At 39.1% G+C, this 17,792-nt stretch overlaps 1 protein-coding gene across 1 annotated transcript in view; it reads right to left on the bottom strand.

Annotated features, from left to right (window-relative positions):
* The window catches only part of TENM2 (teneurin transmembrane protein 2), a 744,328-nt gene that overhangs the window by 615,469 nt on the left and 111,067 nt on the right, over positions 1–17,792 (bottom strand). The window contains exon 4 of the mRNA XM_069029269.1: positions 9,424–9,470. The gene's annotated coding sequence lies outside the window, so the exon portion shown is untranslated. The remainder of the gene's footprint in view (positions 1–9,423; positions 9,471–17,792) is intronic.

The raw sequence follows: 17,792 nt of genomic DNA, 5'->3' as shown, positions 1-17,792 counted from the left end.
AGCGGAGAGGGGAGGAGAGCCCTGAGCATGTCGGCAAGTAAGAAGTGAAGAGCATTTACCAGCAGCAGCGGCGGCAGCAGCAGGTTGAGCAGCCCGAGCGCCTCTCACCGTCTCTGGGCGATAACTTCGCACCGGTGCGGATTCCTTCAGTGCGGAGGGGACACCCCTTCCTTCCCTGCCCTTCCCCGCCTTCGCTCTGCTCTCGCTGCGCGACCCGTCCCTCCCGCCAGGAGCGGAGCGCCGGGAAGCGCCAGGAAGAAGCGCCGGGAAGCGCCGGGAAGCGCCGGGAAGCGCCGCAGCCTCGCGCCGCCCCCGGGGAGCGCGGGAGCCGCGGCCGCGGGGGGAGCGCGCCCGGCTGAGGGAGCGCGCGCCGCGGCCCCGACGCGCGCGCCTCTCCCCGCGGGTGCCGCGCGCGCCGCAGCCAATCCCCGCGCTCGGCGCAAGGGCGCGCGCCGCCGGGGGCGCGCGGCGGCCGCGCGGGGACCGGGGCGGGCGGGGGGCGGCGGCGGAGAGGGGACGGGGACGGGGACGGGAGCGGGAGCGGCAGCACTGCCACCGCCACCGCCACCGCGAGCGCGTCCTTGTTCCCCTGACCGACCCTGCGCACAGCGGGCGGCTGCCCCGGCCGGGCGCTGCCGCAGAGGCGCGGGAGCCGGAGACGCCCCGGGTCTCCGGCGTCAGGATGCTCGTCCCGCCGCCCCGGCGAGGCGATGCAGGTCGGGAGGCGATGCGGGTCGGGAGGGGAGGGTCCCTTCCCAAGGGGGGGCCCGCCGCCGCCGCCGCTGCGCAGCCCGAGGAGCGCGCAGAGACAACAACAAAATCTGAGCAGGGGAAAAAAAAATTGTTAAAAAATCGCTTCCATCTTTTTGCCACAAGTTAGAACCGTTCCAACAACTGTTGTCACTTCTGCAGAACGGAACTGCTTTAGCCTCCAACATCACGTTCTATATAACGTTACTTCCGAACTGTGTGCAGAATACTTATCTTTTCACTGAAATAACTAGATGTTGACTATTACTGAACCTTTAATTTCTCCCTCCACATTGCTACATATCTGTCAGATCACCAGCAGCACCAAAAACCGGAGCACTAAAGCAAAGTAGATCAGGAAACAAGAGAGTGACAAGGTACAAGGCACAAGCTGATGTCAACCTGTAAAACTTTGTAGATATTCTTGCCAAGGCCAAGAGGAAAGTAGCAACTGAAATTAGCCAGAAATCAGAAACAGAAGCGAAAAGGAGCCTTGGGCATGGGTAATGCATGGCAGCAGGGCTAATGGTGCCACTTAACAACTTCATGTATATATTCCATACCATAGAAAATCTCTGTAGAGAAATGAAGTAAACTGGAGCACATTGGATTAGCTGTAGTTGGGAAAAGTGCACTGTAAATTTCTGATTAGAGAGAAACTACAGCAGAGTTAATTTCCCAACTGTAACTGTAGTTTTGTAACTGTCAACAAAGAGCAAGAATTTTAAGGGGTAATCCAGAAACCAGCAGGGAAGCATCTCTCAGCTTTTCAAGGTTAATTGAGAAAAGGGGAGAGCCTAGTGTACTGGTAGAGCTCGGTAAATTACATGCAATGCTGTCGCTTGAGGACTGCATCTATTCACAGGAGTGAAGAAGATCCACAGAGCCATAACTTCTCCCTGGCCTCATCCTTTTCCATGGCATTTCACAGATTTCAAGATGTGTCCTTGTCTCTAAAGCTGTGGTCAAGATTTTAATATATGCACGGTGATGTGTTGATTCTGCAGAGAAACTTGTGTACAGATATACTGTGACAGTCATTTTACTAGAAATAATATTTCTGCTTGGAAGTAAACTAGATTGCAAAAATGAATGTTAGAGAAGTCTTTAAAAGGCTGTTGCAGTTAAGTAATGAGTTTTCCCTATCAGGAAAGAAAGACAGAATTACACTGAGCTTGGAAGCAAATCTTGTCAAACTACATTTTGGTGGAGGCAGGCGTCAGTGAAAAAGGTAATGGAAAGTGTGTAATAGCAGTCCATAAAGTGTGGAACTTGATGCTTATGATGATTAAGCAAATTAACAAAATTCAGAATTCATTCAGCTCATACAATCTAAAGATATTTGGAAATCTTCACCTCATTGGAGTGGCATACAGAATATTACAAAGCTACTTAAACAGACCAGTGATTTGAGAGAGAACAAGCAAAAGGCTTATTAAATGCCACGCAGCAAGGATTTGTTGCTGGTCAGTTATGATGGATACGGGTTAATGGCACAGACCAATCCAGCTGCCTTGGTAAGGTGGCCTCATTTGTTCAACAGAGCTGTTGAAGTCAAGGTCAGGCATCCAGTGAAAAAGAACACGGGTGACATTTCAGGTTGGGGGATTGTTTTCTGGAAGGCAGTTTACGATAAGCAGCATTAGTTTGTCCTGGTGATTAACTGAGTACATGCTCCCACTGCTACGGGTTAGTGAGGATGACAGCTGGGAGTGGATGGGTGGCAGAGAGAGTATCAAAACAAAAATAACCAGAAGTTACATGTCGAGGCAGTGTCAGTAAGACCAATGTGGAAATACTCACTTTGTGTCCACATTCAGGATTAATGTTAACTATATAAATCTAGAATATTTGAGAGGCAATTAATGACAATTAATGTGTAGACAATTAATGAAGGATAGCTGTGTCTTCTCCCTAAAGTGAGAGTCCTAACAAGATAGGGAACCATGCTCTCTCTTCCTCTTGTTCTCTGTTTAAATTGATCTTGGATTCCTTTAGATGTGGTGGTACAGCTTCAGTGGAAGACAGGTTTGTTCCCATCCCTTTAATCTGGAGGTAAGGGTACTCTCCTGGGAGTGGGAGACGTGAGACTGAATATGCATGAGGCTGCAGAGAATAACCCAAATACCTCATTTCTTGGGTTAGGTCTCCAAATACCGGATTAGTCAGTATACTGTGACCACAGGCTACTCCTCCTTGAGCATATTTTAAGTACATTAGCTCTGCTTAGTTCTTTGGAGGAAAGAATGTGCATGCCTACCTTCACAAACAAGTTCCAAGCAGTGAATCTGAAGTGAATATAAGCGTATTTCTTCAGCTTTTATTAAGGTGCCCGAGGAATGGGACTGCAGCTGTGTCACTGCCCTGCTGGCTGCATCAGCCACTGCTCCATGGCTGAGCTGCTGAAAAGGCACAGCCTGGAGCCTGCACGTGTTACCAGCTTCGGTCCCCAATGCCTTCAGGGGCTCTCTCAGAATCACCTTGTCACTTACAGAGCCTGCTGACACGAAAGCATCTTGTCCACTTTCAGAAGGGCCATGGCTCTCTCTTTTCACATTTCTTTGAAAAATTGACCTTCAGTGTGATTTGAAAGGAAAGAAGAAAAGAGGCAACAAGAAAGATTAGCAGTTTACTGGTGGTAACTGCTGGATGTTGTCCCCTTGCCTTTTAAGCACACGTTTGAATTTTCTAACCTGGAACTGCTGGTTTTTCAATGTGTCCCTATACATCATTATTTCTCTATTAGTATGTAGGTGCTCCACCACACACATTGCTATAGCTTGATCAAAACAGGCATGATAAAAGAATTTCTGGAAGCTGATGCTATATAAATACATTGTACAATGAAGGTGAAATTTTAGGAGTGCAGCTGATTAATAATAGGAACATTTTACCTATGGAATGTGCATTCTGGTGTTGCTTAAGACTCTAAATAGGATCTTTCTGAAAGTTATATTGCATCTCAAATGTAAGTTATGGGATTGATGGAGTGGTTACTTGGGGGAAGTTCACTGGCTGGCATCACACAAGAGGTCACTCTGGCTGATAACCATAATTTTTTCCAACCCTGTAGGCTGGAAATTGTGAAAGGCAATGATCCATTGTAACAACATTGGACTCTTCAGAACAAAGAGAGAGCTTATCTTCCTGAACAATGCCTCTCAAATGTTTTAATGTGTTATAAAGAGGATTATTTTAATTAATTGGTACAATTTCCTACATTTATTATGTATACTGGAATATCATTAGTCAGTCATGCAACTGCCTTATTTAAATGTCCAGTTTTCCTTCTTTATCCTATGACTGCGATTGCATAGTAAGAAATAAAGAAAAAAACAGACAAAAAGACACACATGTGATTTTCTATCTCTTCCAAGGAAGTAACCACACCATGGTTATGGGAGAAGTTGCTGTGTATCATGCAGTGAGCACCCAGCAGAGAAGCAGTGGCATGATACAGAATTTTAACACACTGGAATTACCATCTTTGGTAATTCAGTAGGTGTGGTGTATGTTTGACATTGCAATAAGAGAGTTTGTGTCACCTCCTAAATATTGCCAGAAGCCGTGTGTAATTTGTCAAACAAAAAGAAAAGAAAGGTGTTGAAATTGTACCAGAATTTTCAGGTAGTTTTCAGTCTCTTTAGCATCTTTTTTTCCCCTTCTCTATTATAGGCAGCCCACCCACCTTGTAAGAATTATAGCCTGTCTTTGAAGTGGCTCAAATGGAAGCACTGAGCAGGTAGAAAGCCACTTGCTATATGCTTGAACAGCTCTCAACAATGCAAAGCCATCAACAAGGCTGCAGTTTTGGAAGAAGAAGACGAGGAAAAAAAAGATGGAAAATCTTTGTAGGTAATACCTGCTCAATGGAAAGTTAAGAAAATGTGAAGACTTTGGGAACTCTGTTGTGCTTTGAGGAACTGCTGTCTTCAAATGAGCATGTTCAGTATGCACAGCTATCCCTAGCGGATGCAAAACTCACCAGAACACCACCTGTGTGCCATGATGTGTGTTCTGCATACAGGAAACTCTAGACTTGCACACCTAACCTCTTTTTTCCCTACAGCTGACCACAAAGGGTTCAAAGGCATTTGGAAGAATATGGCTGTCAACCAACTGTAAAGTGGATTAGTACCAGCTGTAAACAAATGATGACTCTCTGCTCATCTGGCTGACCAAGAGGTGAATTCACTGGTCACTGAGAAGAATTTTTGTGTTTAACTTGTCCAGCTCACAGGAAAACACACCTTGTGGGTGTTACAATTGGGTGTCACTGTTTAAGAGTTGGTGGGATGCCCTGCTCACACAGTACTGTGCTAAGAATGCTTATATGATAATCCTAAACCACTTATACAAATGTTAAACTAAAGACATAAATGTCAGGGCCATTCTTACTCTGTGAATCAGGACCCAGGTCTCTTACCTCCTCTGGCCCACCCAGTTGCTGGAGTCATACTGGTTTCTAAAGACTTTTTAGATTCCAGTTCCCAAAGACTGAAATCTGTATTGTCATTGCTGTTGTAACATAAATGGAAGACACGGTTGTTAACTAGTCCTTAGTTTGGTTTTGCAAGCTCCTGTCTGCTGAGTGTAATTGCAATGTTAATTCTCTCAGCCATTTTAATGACTCTGACACGACAGAGGATGAACAGTTGCACTTGTATTCCTGCAGCAATTACTGAGAGGTTGTAGCCATTACATTAAAGAAAAACTATTTGCTTTCTGTAGTTGTCTGTATATAAAAATGCCTTTGCTTTTTGAGAGTGGGAGAAAATACCACCAGGTGATTATGATAAAAACCATGGAGGTCAGGGAGCATTCTGGGTGGTAACAATGAGTTCACTGACAAAGTAAGCTGAGGATAAAATCAACATTTATTTCTGATGTCAGAAGTAGTTTTCTCTCAGCTCTGCATGAAGTGGTATTGGTGTGGATGAGGTACCCCACAGGCTGATTTTAGGTAAATGGCACTGCCCACAGACAGTTCTAGTACCTAGTCTAGGTGAAAGGTCACTTACATTTGTTTTGCCACAAGAAGTGGTAGAATAATATATCTGGAAAACTACACAGAGAAAAAAAAAAAACGGCAAGTAGCAAGGTGTAAAGGATGCAGTAGCTATTTTGTATAAGATGGAAATTACCCCAGTCAGTCCAAGATTTGAAGCCTCCCTCAAAATCAATGTTAAGTTTGCAGTCTGCTGCAGCAGAGAGCCTGTGAACTGGTACAGACAAATCAGACAAATCATCTCCTGGAAGGTACATGTGGGGGGAAAAAAAAAAAAAGAGAAACTAGAAATGCCCAGTATATAAAACAGGATGTGCAGTTTGTGAAAGTTTACCTCAGTTTACCTTCTGAATGATACATGTTGACCCCTATATGAAATGCCAATGCAAACTTCACCAACAGAGTTTGTTCCTTTTAAGTAAGACCACTCTGGAGACTGAGGGAGGAAGTAGAGGGGGGGAAAGCGGAATTTGTTATCTAAAAATACTTTCACAGATAAGTGAATATTTTAGCTTTCATAGGCTCGCCTACCATTACAAAATATAATAGAACAATATTTTTTTCATTTTTTTAGTACACAAGAACTATCAAGAGAACGAGAAATATTAAATATTAATAAACCAACATAAATTTTCAGAATTTTCTTTTTCCCCCAACAGGTACCATGAGTTCTTTGTTATTGCACAGCATTTTTAATACGATACTTAAATACTAGAGATAGGTCTTTAAGTAAGCTACAAGTTAATTTTACTTTTGCTCTGTTCAACCTTAATTTTACCCCATCTTTCATTACTGACTTTTATGTTCTGTGCCTTCTTATGCCCTCTTTTCTTTTAATGCAAAGTATTTCCTTGAAAAGAAGTTCCATACAAGCACACAAAATTATTCAGCTGCTTAATTTATCTTCTGACAGAATCCAACAACTCCATTCAGGATCAGAGCCCTTTTTTTTCTACTGACTAAAGAGGATGACACAGTCCTTTCTCTGTGAAGGTCGTGGTTTAAGTGCCTGATTTCCTGAATACTGTATGAAAGAAGGATGATGAACTTAGCTGTTATCAGCTACTTTGTGTGAGGAAAGGTGCAAGATAAAGAGGAACTTTTCATGCCTGATCTCCTTTCATTATCTGTTGTGTTAAACTGCACTGAGCAGTCCCTGAGAAGCCCAATATTTAATGCATTGGCTATAGCAGCACTGGGCAATAGATTTATAAAGTGATATGGTAGACACAGTTTACTTGCTGTAAATATGTATAATGCAAAGAAACATGTCCATTTATCACTTCTACCAGTATGAACTCCTGCAGTGCAGAAAGAAATTAAGGCAGCCATAGAAGAATGGCAAGTTTGAGCTAGAAATAAGTTTTCAGGGCTGTATAATCTAGTGTCTGTTTTAAGGTTATGAAAATACCAGGAATGACTAATGAAATGCCTAAATGCTAAAATAAGGGGGTTTTAACTGTAGATAAATAGGAAAGAACAAACCAAAAACTGAATTGAAACGTTTATTATGTCTAGATGTTTTATAAAGTTGAAATTTAAAGTGCTGAAAAAGGGAAAAGAAGAGAATGCAAGTAATCCAAGGAACAACCAGAATATTTACTCAACTAGATTAGTTTAATGCATGTTTTCTGTTGTTTTCTTTCTTAAATATATATATCTCATTTTAAAAAATGTCATGCTTGCCATATAAAATCTGCCAGCTTAATGATCTACAATTTCCTTCTCGGTTTAATGTCACTTCACTATAATTTTTCTGTATTTTCAAACAGTTGTTTAGTTTTCTGTGCTCATTAAAGACATCATTTCTTTGCTCCCAAAGGAACTAGTAAATGCTGGTTAACACACTATGACAGCAGCATTTGCTAAGCGAGTTATTTTATATTTTATTCTTCCCATTCTCTTCCAAAGACGTGTAGGTATACTTCACTTTTTAAAAATACTTGTCTTGCTGCTCTCACATTATTCAGTGTAAAACATGAGGATGGCAGAACTTTCACACTGACACACTTTTGCAGAACTGATATTCGTGAAACTGTATTTATATGTTCTCTGCATTCTCCTGTCCTGTTAGTGTTAGAAAGGTGCAGGGGATCCTCTGTACTATTCCTGTCATAAGCTATTCCCAGGCTAATTTCTGATTTCAGGAAAAAAAGAAGGTGTAAGCTGAGACTGTCAGATCCTCAATGAGAGGATATATACGGGATATTAAGGTACCTCAAAAGAGAACTTAAAATTCTCTCACTGTCTCCTGAGGAATGTGAAAGTTATTTTACTAATACCAATATTACCTTTTTCTTAATTATCACTATTGAAATAGTAAACTGAAATAGAAACTCTGAAATATAATATATTCAATATAAAAACATGCACAAAATAAAATTAAATATATAAAATCAAATGCAGTCTTTACATTGCTAATAAGATTCTGGAACTGCAATTCACCCATCATTGAGTTCATCATACCCAATTTATCCTAGGAATGCTGCAGTTTCTCAGGTCTGATGACCTGTTTCACTTAAAGAAAAACTGTCTTTTCCAGTCTTCCAAATAAATATGACTCTAAATATAATTAAGAATATGTGGCTGTTATGTAAGAAGACACAATCCATACTAATTCATTCATGTGCTCAAATTCAAACTCCAACACATGTCTAACAATGGGCCACACAAAACTTGGTGTCTGTCTGTGATGCTGATTGTTACTCCTGGCATAATTAACTTGCCTCTGGCAATTAATCACCTTGACTGCCAACAAATAGTATATTTATCTTCATTAGCTTCCTGCACGGGAGCCTTTCCTTTATGCTGTAGAGCAGGAGCTCTAAAGGCCCCGTTTGGCTGCCAAGGGACGCAGATTCCATGGGAGGGACACAGGGACAGGCACAGGCGCTGCCCCTCGGGGAGGGAGCCAAAGGCAGCCCCAGCTCCAAAGGGCTGGGCTGGCACTCTGCATTAAATGTAATTCCTCCACAGCCATAGGAAACCCAAGTCTATTTAAGACTATGATTTGCATTTTCAGCTTCCTCATATATTTTAATGAAAGACAAACAGAATTATGGACAGTGCAAATTATTTTTCTCAAGTGAGAAAGAAAAGAGAGGATGCCAGACTAATTTATTTGCTTTTGTTTGCATCTCCTTTTCCATGATTATCTTAACAAATGAGTTTACTAGCAGGAATGTTTGGTAAAATAATGAAGCAAATATTGTTAAATATTGTGATTATTCATAGCGGAACCTATAAGTCATGTTTCTCCAATTGGAAAAGAGAAATGTGTTGCACAACCTACGTATCCACTCAAAAAGAGCTTGAATATTCAAAAAGCTCTGCTTATGAATGAATTACATAAAAAATTATGCATAGATATTATTCAGCAAACAGTTTGAACATATACATCAGAAAAACTAGTTTGTTTGGAAAACTTGCAAACACATAATGGAGCAAAGAAATTATTCATTATGAATTATTTGCACAACATCTGTCTTACTTTCTCATGTTAATTGCCTCTGCTAAACCACATTTTCACCCCCTCAGTATGTAAATTTAAATGATTTTGCATATTCTCTGAATATCCAGTAAATGCAAGTTTCATTACTTTACCGCTTACATTTTTTTAGTCTCTAATTGTACTGGAGTTTAGATAATTTTAAAATTTGACCTACCAGCTTCCTGTAGATTGCAACCTTTTTCTCTGGGTTCTGATTATTGCCTAAAAAAAAAAAAAGCCACATATAAAAAAATTAAACCCATGCACATTGACTGCATTTGTGAAAGATCTTTTAAGGTATGTATTAATTCCCATTGTATTTATAAAAGCTAGGGCTCGTTTTTAATCACAACACTTTAAATGTAATTATTATAAATCTAGGACATGACCCACAATTGATTAGAATTAACAGAGAGAATCTTACAGACTTTTCAGAGCCTAAAGCAGACCTTCCCCTGCAGGAACTGGGTGATGTATCCCTGTATCCTTTTGTGCTTCCTAAGAGGTACCACTCTTGCATAGAATTATTCTTTCTACAAATACAAGCTTATACATCAGGCAGTCTGACTTTCTCTAGAATATATATCTTTTTTTTCACTGAATTTTGTGAAATTTTGATTCTTAGACCACCGACTCATGTTGTCTCTCTAAGAAACACCACGAGAAGAAAATGTGCACATTGTATCCTGTCTTTTCTTTGCTATCACTTGATACCACCAGCAGAAATAAGTGTCCAAAGCTGTCTGGTCTTAGAAAATAAATGCAAGTTTAACCCTTCAGGCCTCTTAACAGAAACAAGCCCCTGGCAAAATCTATCCCAATGGGTCACTGAGAATGGGCCACCCAAGAAAAGCCTCAGGATTGCCTCTCCTTTATCAGCACGCCCTTTGTTAGAGACCTGCAGAAAGCACTCGGAAAGCATCAGTGCTGTATTTAGACACCAAGCTCTTTGAGAAGTACAAACACACTTTTCTAATGGCATAAAACCTTCTGTTTAGGATTCCATCCTCAATGTACCACAAAATATACAACCCCTGAAATTATTCTTTGTTTCTATTTTATACTGAGGTTACAAAACACTGTGTTAACAGGGGTAGCACTAAAAACATCCTTATTCATTTATTTGCTGTGGGCAGAAACCTGGCTGAATGCTTACAGAAAGTGTTTTGCAACAGCCTTTAGTCCTTTGCCAAGGCACAGGAGGCAGATGTTACTGCTGCACATCACTACTAAAAACTCAAGTTTTCTAGCATCCTAATGGATTACAACAGAGGAAAATAAATCAGGATATAGTGTTATAATACAGTATTTTTGCATCCATATGAAATTTCATGTCTTGTGCTCTACAGGTATTTGTGGGTCATAACAGAGTTTCTGTCATGAGAAGTTCTCAGTGCATCTCAGAGACGTCAGCAGTATTTTCTGCTACTGATCCATCCACCCTTCTGTTCTGTAATGCACCAGGCCTGGCTGTCAGATCACATCTGAAATGAACAGCACCAATAAAATTTTGGGCCTAATCTTCAGCAACTCATTTTTTGGTGATATACCTTTAGGCTACTAAACACATCTATAGGTTTCTCCTCTGGACAGAATGTGTTGTCCTGTGTGCTTTAGCAGTTCAGTGAGCTAAGCTGACTCACATGAGCCTTAAAATGTTAAATACAACTTATAATATCAAACATTATCATATCAAATACTTTTCTTCCTGTGGATCCTAGGGAGATTAAGGATTCACGCAGTGACTGAAATGTCCACTATTTACACCAAATAGCACTGGCTATATCATTATCTGCTCATTGAAGGAATGGCTGGAAAACACAACTGCAGCACTTCTGACTTTATTTGTAAATCAAGGATAAGGAGCATATATCAGGTCCATATGGCAACGAGTGAATGGTAAAGGTTGAGTAATTGTGTCACAGTGTGACCAAATCCTTCACGTACAACCTTGAGGTGATGTTTTCTTTGTAACTGATGTAGAAATTAATTTTTAGGTAAGAGGGCAAACTAAATGCAGTATGGCTGCACTTCAAGTTTTCCTTCCATCTGCTTATCTCAAAGCCCAGAGAAAAAAGTTGTCTCTTCTTTATTGTTTTTCTGGTTTTGCTTTCCTATCTTGCAGCAGTGTCTGTTTACAGCTTGCTTACCTTCCTTTACTTCTGAGCTGAATTAAGATGAAGTCTTATTTGAATCATCCAAAATGCCTTCACCCAAACCACGCCTGTGTGTTCATAATTGTAGAGTGGGAACTATCAAGGCATTTGCTGCTTCTTTCCCACCCTTTGCTTTGCAGATGCAGAAGAGACACTTAGACAGGGGTGCTCACTCTCCTTGACATCTTGGGCCTGGTCTGTTTGCCAGCGCCGCCCTCGTACCCTTGCACTGTGTGCACCGTGCTGAGGCTGAGCTGGGTCTCCTGCCCTAATCCTGGCACATTCTTACTGACACACATTTTTGTACTATAATTAACTTAATTATCATATCATAAAGCAGGATTAATATTTCAATCTATGCACTTCATGGTAGCCTTATAAAACCCAAATATTTTGAAAGGTAATTAGTAAGTAACTCAGTGTGAAAACTGGAAAGCTGTGTTTTCCAGGACTGGCATTTTAATTGTAAATGCAGTCACGTGTAGGATCAAACGGTTCTGGAGATGCTGTTTAAAAAACTCTGAGAATGACAATAGACTATAAGTGGGCAGACCTCAGCATTGCCAACAATTAAAAGAATTATATTAGCATATAGAGAATAACACTTCCTAAATCACATTTATTTCAGGATCCTAGTTTCAGGAGGAAATGTGGATTCTTGATACCACTGTGGAACAACTGTTAATTGCATAATGACAGTCACAGTATACAGAAATGAGTAGGGAGTATTTCCATGGAAAGCATATTGTCATTTTCCTTGCATTGAAAGTCAAAGGCAATTAAAACATAATTTAATTAGAGAATATCTTATCAGCTGTAAAAAGTAAAATTGATTGATATTCAGTGTAGGGATAACTTGGCTGCTGCTATTTGTAAAGTGATGCTGAGGCTGACAAATTAGTCACTTGGTTTTTTTATTTGATAATTTCATGTATTTTTATATTTTCTTTCACCACTGAAAGCATTTAATTAGCTAATGTTTGATTGCTCATTGTTTGGAAATGGAAAATGTTACAACTGTATTGTGATTTGAAGAGTTGTTGGCCTTGAGATTAAGCATCTTGCATGACTATATCCTGCTCTCTCATTACTAAAAATATTTATCTGATAATAGGATTTTTCCTATGATTATTTTTGTCTGTGTTACTGTCCAATAAGATGTTTTAGACTCCAGCTTAAACATCACATGTAGCTGGAAACAGGTCAGCATAGCTCAGAGCAGCTCCAAATCAGTGAGCAATCTCTTCACTTGGAAGAATCCGTATCACTTACCCAAGGGCTGAATTTGGCCATGCAAGGAAGAGCCAATCAGGAGGGATGAACGCTGACAAACCAGCAAACCTATTTCTATTTCTAAAAAGCCACAAAACAAAAGGGATAGCCAACTTATTTTTATCTTTTTTTTAATCCCACTTACATTCATTAAGCCAGAAATTTGTTCTCAATCATTACTTCAGTAAAGAGTTGAAGGGTGGTTTGAGTTAATAACCACTAACAAAATATCCAGGTGCCTGCTCTTTTCTGTTAATTTTATTCTTTAGAAGGGGTAGAGTTGATGACATGGCTTCATGGGTTCTTTAGAAGGGGCTATTTCTAATATTTCTGTTCTACTAAGAGAATATCAGCAGACTAATGTCCATGTGGATTCCAAATTAAGGCATTACTTCCCTCAGAATGAGCACTTCCACAAGGAAATCTTATGACACTTTCAAAGGACTGGTAAATAAATTCATTAATAAATAATTTAAATTAAAGTGGTCTTCAACACTTGACTAAAACCAGATGCCAGTGCTTTAGGGGTAGGACTTTTGAGCTTTGTAATGCCCCTGTCCATAGAACTTGTACTGCATTTGTAGAGATTACTGGGTAAATAAAGAGACTAATCTTTGCCTAAATAAAATTATATCTCCAAGGTAGATTTTTTGTTTGTTTGGAGTTTTTTTTTTTGTTTGTTTGTGGGTGGGTTTTGTTTGTTTTTTTAAAGGTTTCAGGTCCTTTTCTTTTTTCCCAGATACAAATCCATTCTTCTTGGGTCTACCAAAATCTTTTTGTAGTGTGGCAGCTGTGTTTTTTCTCTGCCAGGAAAATCTCTATAGAGGCATTTATTCCTCTGAAGCCCAGTTTTCTATGTGGGCTAACTTCTTTCAAAGTGGAGACCCATAACATTTGAATATGATTAATAAGGTAATTTCTGCTTTGCTCAAGGAAAGGACATCAGTGCACGTGTACACCTTTCTATACTAGAATCAATTTCAGAGGATAGTTTTTCATATTAAATAGGTTATGAATAAGAATGGTCTCATTTAGATGCAAGAAAATATACAGAATTCTGTATAAATATTCTAACAGTCTGAGAAGGGAAAATAATTTGAAGTAGTAACTCATTAGGTCTGACTTCACAGTGATACTGTGAATATCTTTTTAATTAAAAAAAGATAACTAAATCAATTAGTTGTTTCTCAGATTGTTGGAGACAACTGTTCTCAGGGATATCAGATGTTTTATATATATATATATATATAATATATAATACATATCATAGTAATGCAATTACTTCTATGTGAAGTGGTGTTTAGGAGCTAGTAGAAAAATATTTTTTCATTTGAAAAGTCACACAAAAAGCTGAAAAAAAACCCAGCAGCATTTTACTGGAGACTCATAAATACACTGCTGGAGATGTATATTAACTATACAGTCTACTGTAGTTGAAGATGTCCCTGCTCAGGGCAGGGGGTTGGCATAGATGGCCTTTAAAGGTCTCTTCCCACCCAAACTACTTGATTATTCTATGATTCTCTGAACTAATACCAGAGAGTAATTTAAAAGTTTGTGAACAAAACCACTGAGAAAGCCTTTAGCTGCATCCAAAAAGGATGTTTCATGAAAAGCCATGCAGTTATTAGGTCAAGAGCTTAAAGAGATAAACCAGCAATTTGTTATTTCACCAATTAAAAGCAATCAGCAAGCAATAGTTACACAGCCTAATAAAATACCTCTCATTTTTGCTGCTCATTATAAACATCTGTGTACTTCATGTACTTTGTACCGTGAATTTATTAAAAATACCTGAAAGCAGCAGGTTTGCCAGAAAGGCATGATCACCTTTAAATAAGTAACAAAACAACTTCTCAGAAGTGATGGCAGGCATGAGAAGTGTTCACAAACTGTTAGCTCCCCTCCAATTAATTTTACAAGATGCTTAAAGCTCTCGTGCTCATCTGTGGAGATAAAACCTTCCCCAGACTGTGCATGAAGGTGCCATTGTCTTCCTTATTGCTGTTGAAAATATTGTACGACTGCTGACTGAGGGTGTAAAGAATTTAGAAAAAATGCCAGTTTGTGGAATTAATTTCGTGCTTTCAGTGTCTTTCATGCAACTGGGGCTGGTTTCTGCAATTGCAGCCACAAACGGCCTCCCCACAGGTGCTCACACCAGTGAGCTCAAGTGTCCACAGGAACACAAACTATACTGTGAGGAAGAGAATAAGACTCCTAATTTAAAAGATCCAGCTGTATTTTCCAGTCTTCATTACCTTTACAGGGAGTAAAGAGCAGCTCTGAGACAGCCAGCAAGATAAAAGCCTCCTCTCTTCAGTTACAAGGAGATCTGTAAGAGGGATATCTGCTCTTTGCTTTATTATTTTGTGGGGGTTTTTTATGGGGAAGATAAGGAACATATTACAGGAATCAAATTTACAGAAATAGTTTAATTTTTTTTATTGATGATCAAAAATGTTTTTTGTTTAGCCTAGAATTTCCCCTGGGGGAAAAAAAAGAAGAAAAATATGTGACGTATGTGATGTAAAGACATTTCTCCTAAATACATATTAGAGTTGACTACAGACAAACAGTAAATTTTGGGAATGCAATTCTCTAACAGCCTGGAGGAGATGGCTGTTTTAAACAAAACAGAGTGATTTAATGAGCCAGTGTACATCTGGGAGGCTGAAGAATGCTGGCAATGTCCACCTTGGTAGCAACAACCACAGTCCAAATGTATGTTTGTCCAAATCTCCCTTTCCTGTTTAAAAATCCTTCTCAAATCATCTGATGCTAGCAGAAGCATGTCAGATGTTGTTATGAATTACACAGGATAAAGAAAAAAAGATTGGGAGGAAGGCTCTGCATGGTGACAGAATGTGTTTTGAGTATATAATGTTTCTTTTGAAAATTGCAGAACCACTGGGCTTTTACTAATGTGACCACTGTCTTAAAAAATGGTTAATACTTCCTAAAAAAACCTGCAAATAAGAAACTAGGGCAGGCAGTAATACACCTATGTTTCAATGCATACTTCACTCAGAAGAATCCCAAAGCCCAGCACAAACACTACTGATCAGGCACTGCTGTAGACTCGAGGATAATCACTGCTACTAAAAGGAACTTGGTCCCACACTCCCAATGACAGGTTTCTAATAGAGTAAAAGAAATCCTCAGAAGTTCTTTCGGATGATGGCAGACCTGACCAAAATGGTAATGGATTTTTGGCCAAGAAACTCAATATAAAGGCAAACAGAGAAGAGCTGTGTTAGTCAAACATAAGTTATTGGGATCAGTACAGAGTAAATGGATGAAATGGCAGGATATGCTAGAGAGGAGGTCAGGTTACACAATGTAATGATCCCCTTTGGCCCTCAGCAGGTGATTCTGTGAAACCCTACTCCTGCAGCAAGTCTGTAATTCCTGTACCACTATTGATTTATTTGCAAGAGACCATACACAGTAATGATACCTGTGCATGATTACTGACAGCATCTGGCCATGAATTATGTCAGTGAAAATGTGTTTAAGTAGAATTATGACTTGCATGTTTTTAGTTTCATGGCAAGAGCAAGGCCTAAGGAGGAGAACAGGCATATTAATTTCCTAATGGGAATGCATAAAGTGCATTTTTGTTCACTGTTTCCCACCATTGGTATTACCAGTGCAGCTTCTCTGTAGCAGTAAAAGAGCTGGAACAGGAAAGTCCCAGGAGCTGTAACTGTAACATCAAAAATTGTGGGTTTTTCCAGAGACCACAAACTGGCACTGTGCTGTATGTTAACATGCACATCGTGGCTCTCACTAAGGATGGACTGGTGATGTCACTGGGAATTTTGATAAGAAGAAGTCCATTAATGTGTTGACTCATGAGGATTTACAGATGATCTCCATGCAAGTCAAATGAATTTTTACAAAGAAATCAAACAGTGTCATAAAGTGTGAGCATAGTTCAGAGCTCAGCTATTTCTGATTCTGGTTCCTGATGCTGTAAAATGGACATTTATTGTGTATTTCATAAAATGATGCCATTGACTTTTTGCTTTCAAGCAACATGAAGAAAAAAAGAAAACTAGTAAATTACAATACAAATATCCTGGAGACCTAACTATAAAGTATTACAGCCTAGCAGAGCCTACTATTCCACATATGTGCATTTTATTTTATACACACATAATAAAACTGGTGTCTAAAGAAATCCGTGTCATGCAAACTTGTAATATCAAATATTAATTTTTGATAATAACACAATGCAACTAAAAATCCATCTGAATATACAGAAGGGAAAATCTTGTGTTTATATTATGTATATCCTTCTGCTCTTACAAATATTTTGGGTGTTGAGTTTTGATAGCTTTTCCTCATTATCCAGTTTTCAAAATAAAATCCCTAAAGATACCTGAAGCTGTTCACCAGTATACAATGGTTATTTGTATGATGTTTCCTACTTTTTTTCCATAATGAAACACAGCATAATGATATTTGGGGGGGAAAAAAGACTTCAAATATATACCAGAAAACATACCATCCCTTTACTAAAAAAAAGTTAGGAAAACTGGTTTTACTTTCTAAATACTTATGGTCTGCTATAACAAATACCCATGTTCGATTGTATTAATATCATTATTTGAGCCAGAAATATTGCTTTAGCAGGCAATCTGTCCAGTAACATTTTCAAACATCCATAAAGGGGATTTTGGTTAAAAAGAAGTGTTTTCTATACATATTTTACTGCTACTCTATCAGTTTATGATTTGTTATTCTTAAAAAGGTATTTGCTTTGCTTAGTCTTCACCTGTTTGCTGGTCATTAGTTAAAGCAAATAACAAATCAGAGTCGTGATAATGTCAAAGCTGGCTGATGGGGAAAGTAAAATTATAAAAATGACTACTGAGGCATGAATTGTAAATAACTATCAAACATAAATACACAGTTAATGTATAAATATAGGTTGCATTTGTGTCAAATTGCACCAAAAGACTCAGTGAAATCAAAACCCAGGTATTTTAGAATTTACCAATATGTTACCCCAACAGAAAGTACAATTTTAAAAATAGTTATTTTCTGTTGGACTATTCTAAATAAAACCATGTTACAGTAAAAACAACTCACTTAAATATTCTAATAT

This window comes from Aphelocoma coerulescens, chromosome 13, assembly GCF_041296385.1.
Source record: "Aphelocoma coerulescens isolate FSJ_1873_10779 chromosome 13, UR_Acoe_1.0, whole genome shotgun sequence".
Classification (NCBI taxonomy): Eukaryota; Metazoa; Chordata; class Aves; order Passeriformes; family Corvidae; genus Aphelocoma; species Aphelocoma coerulescens.
Note: the sequence above shows the minus strand (reverse complement) of the source record. Positions and strands in the feature narration are given on the sequence as shown.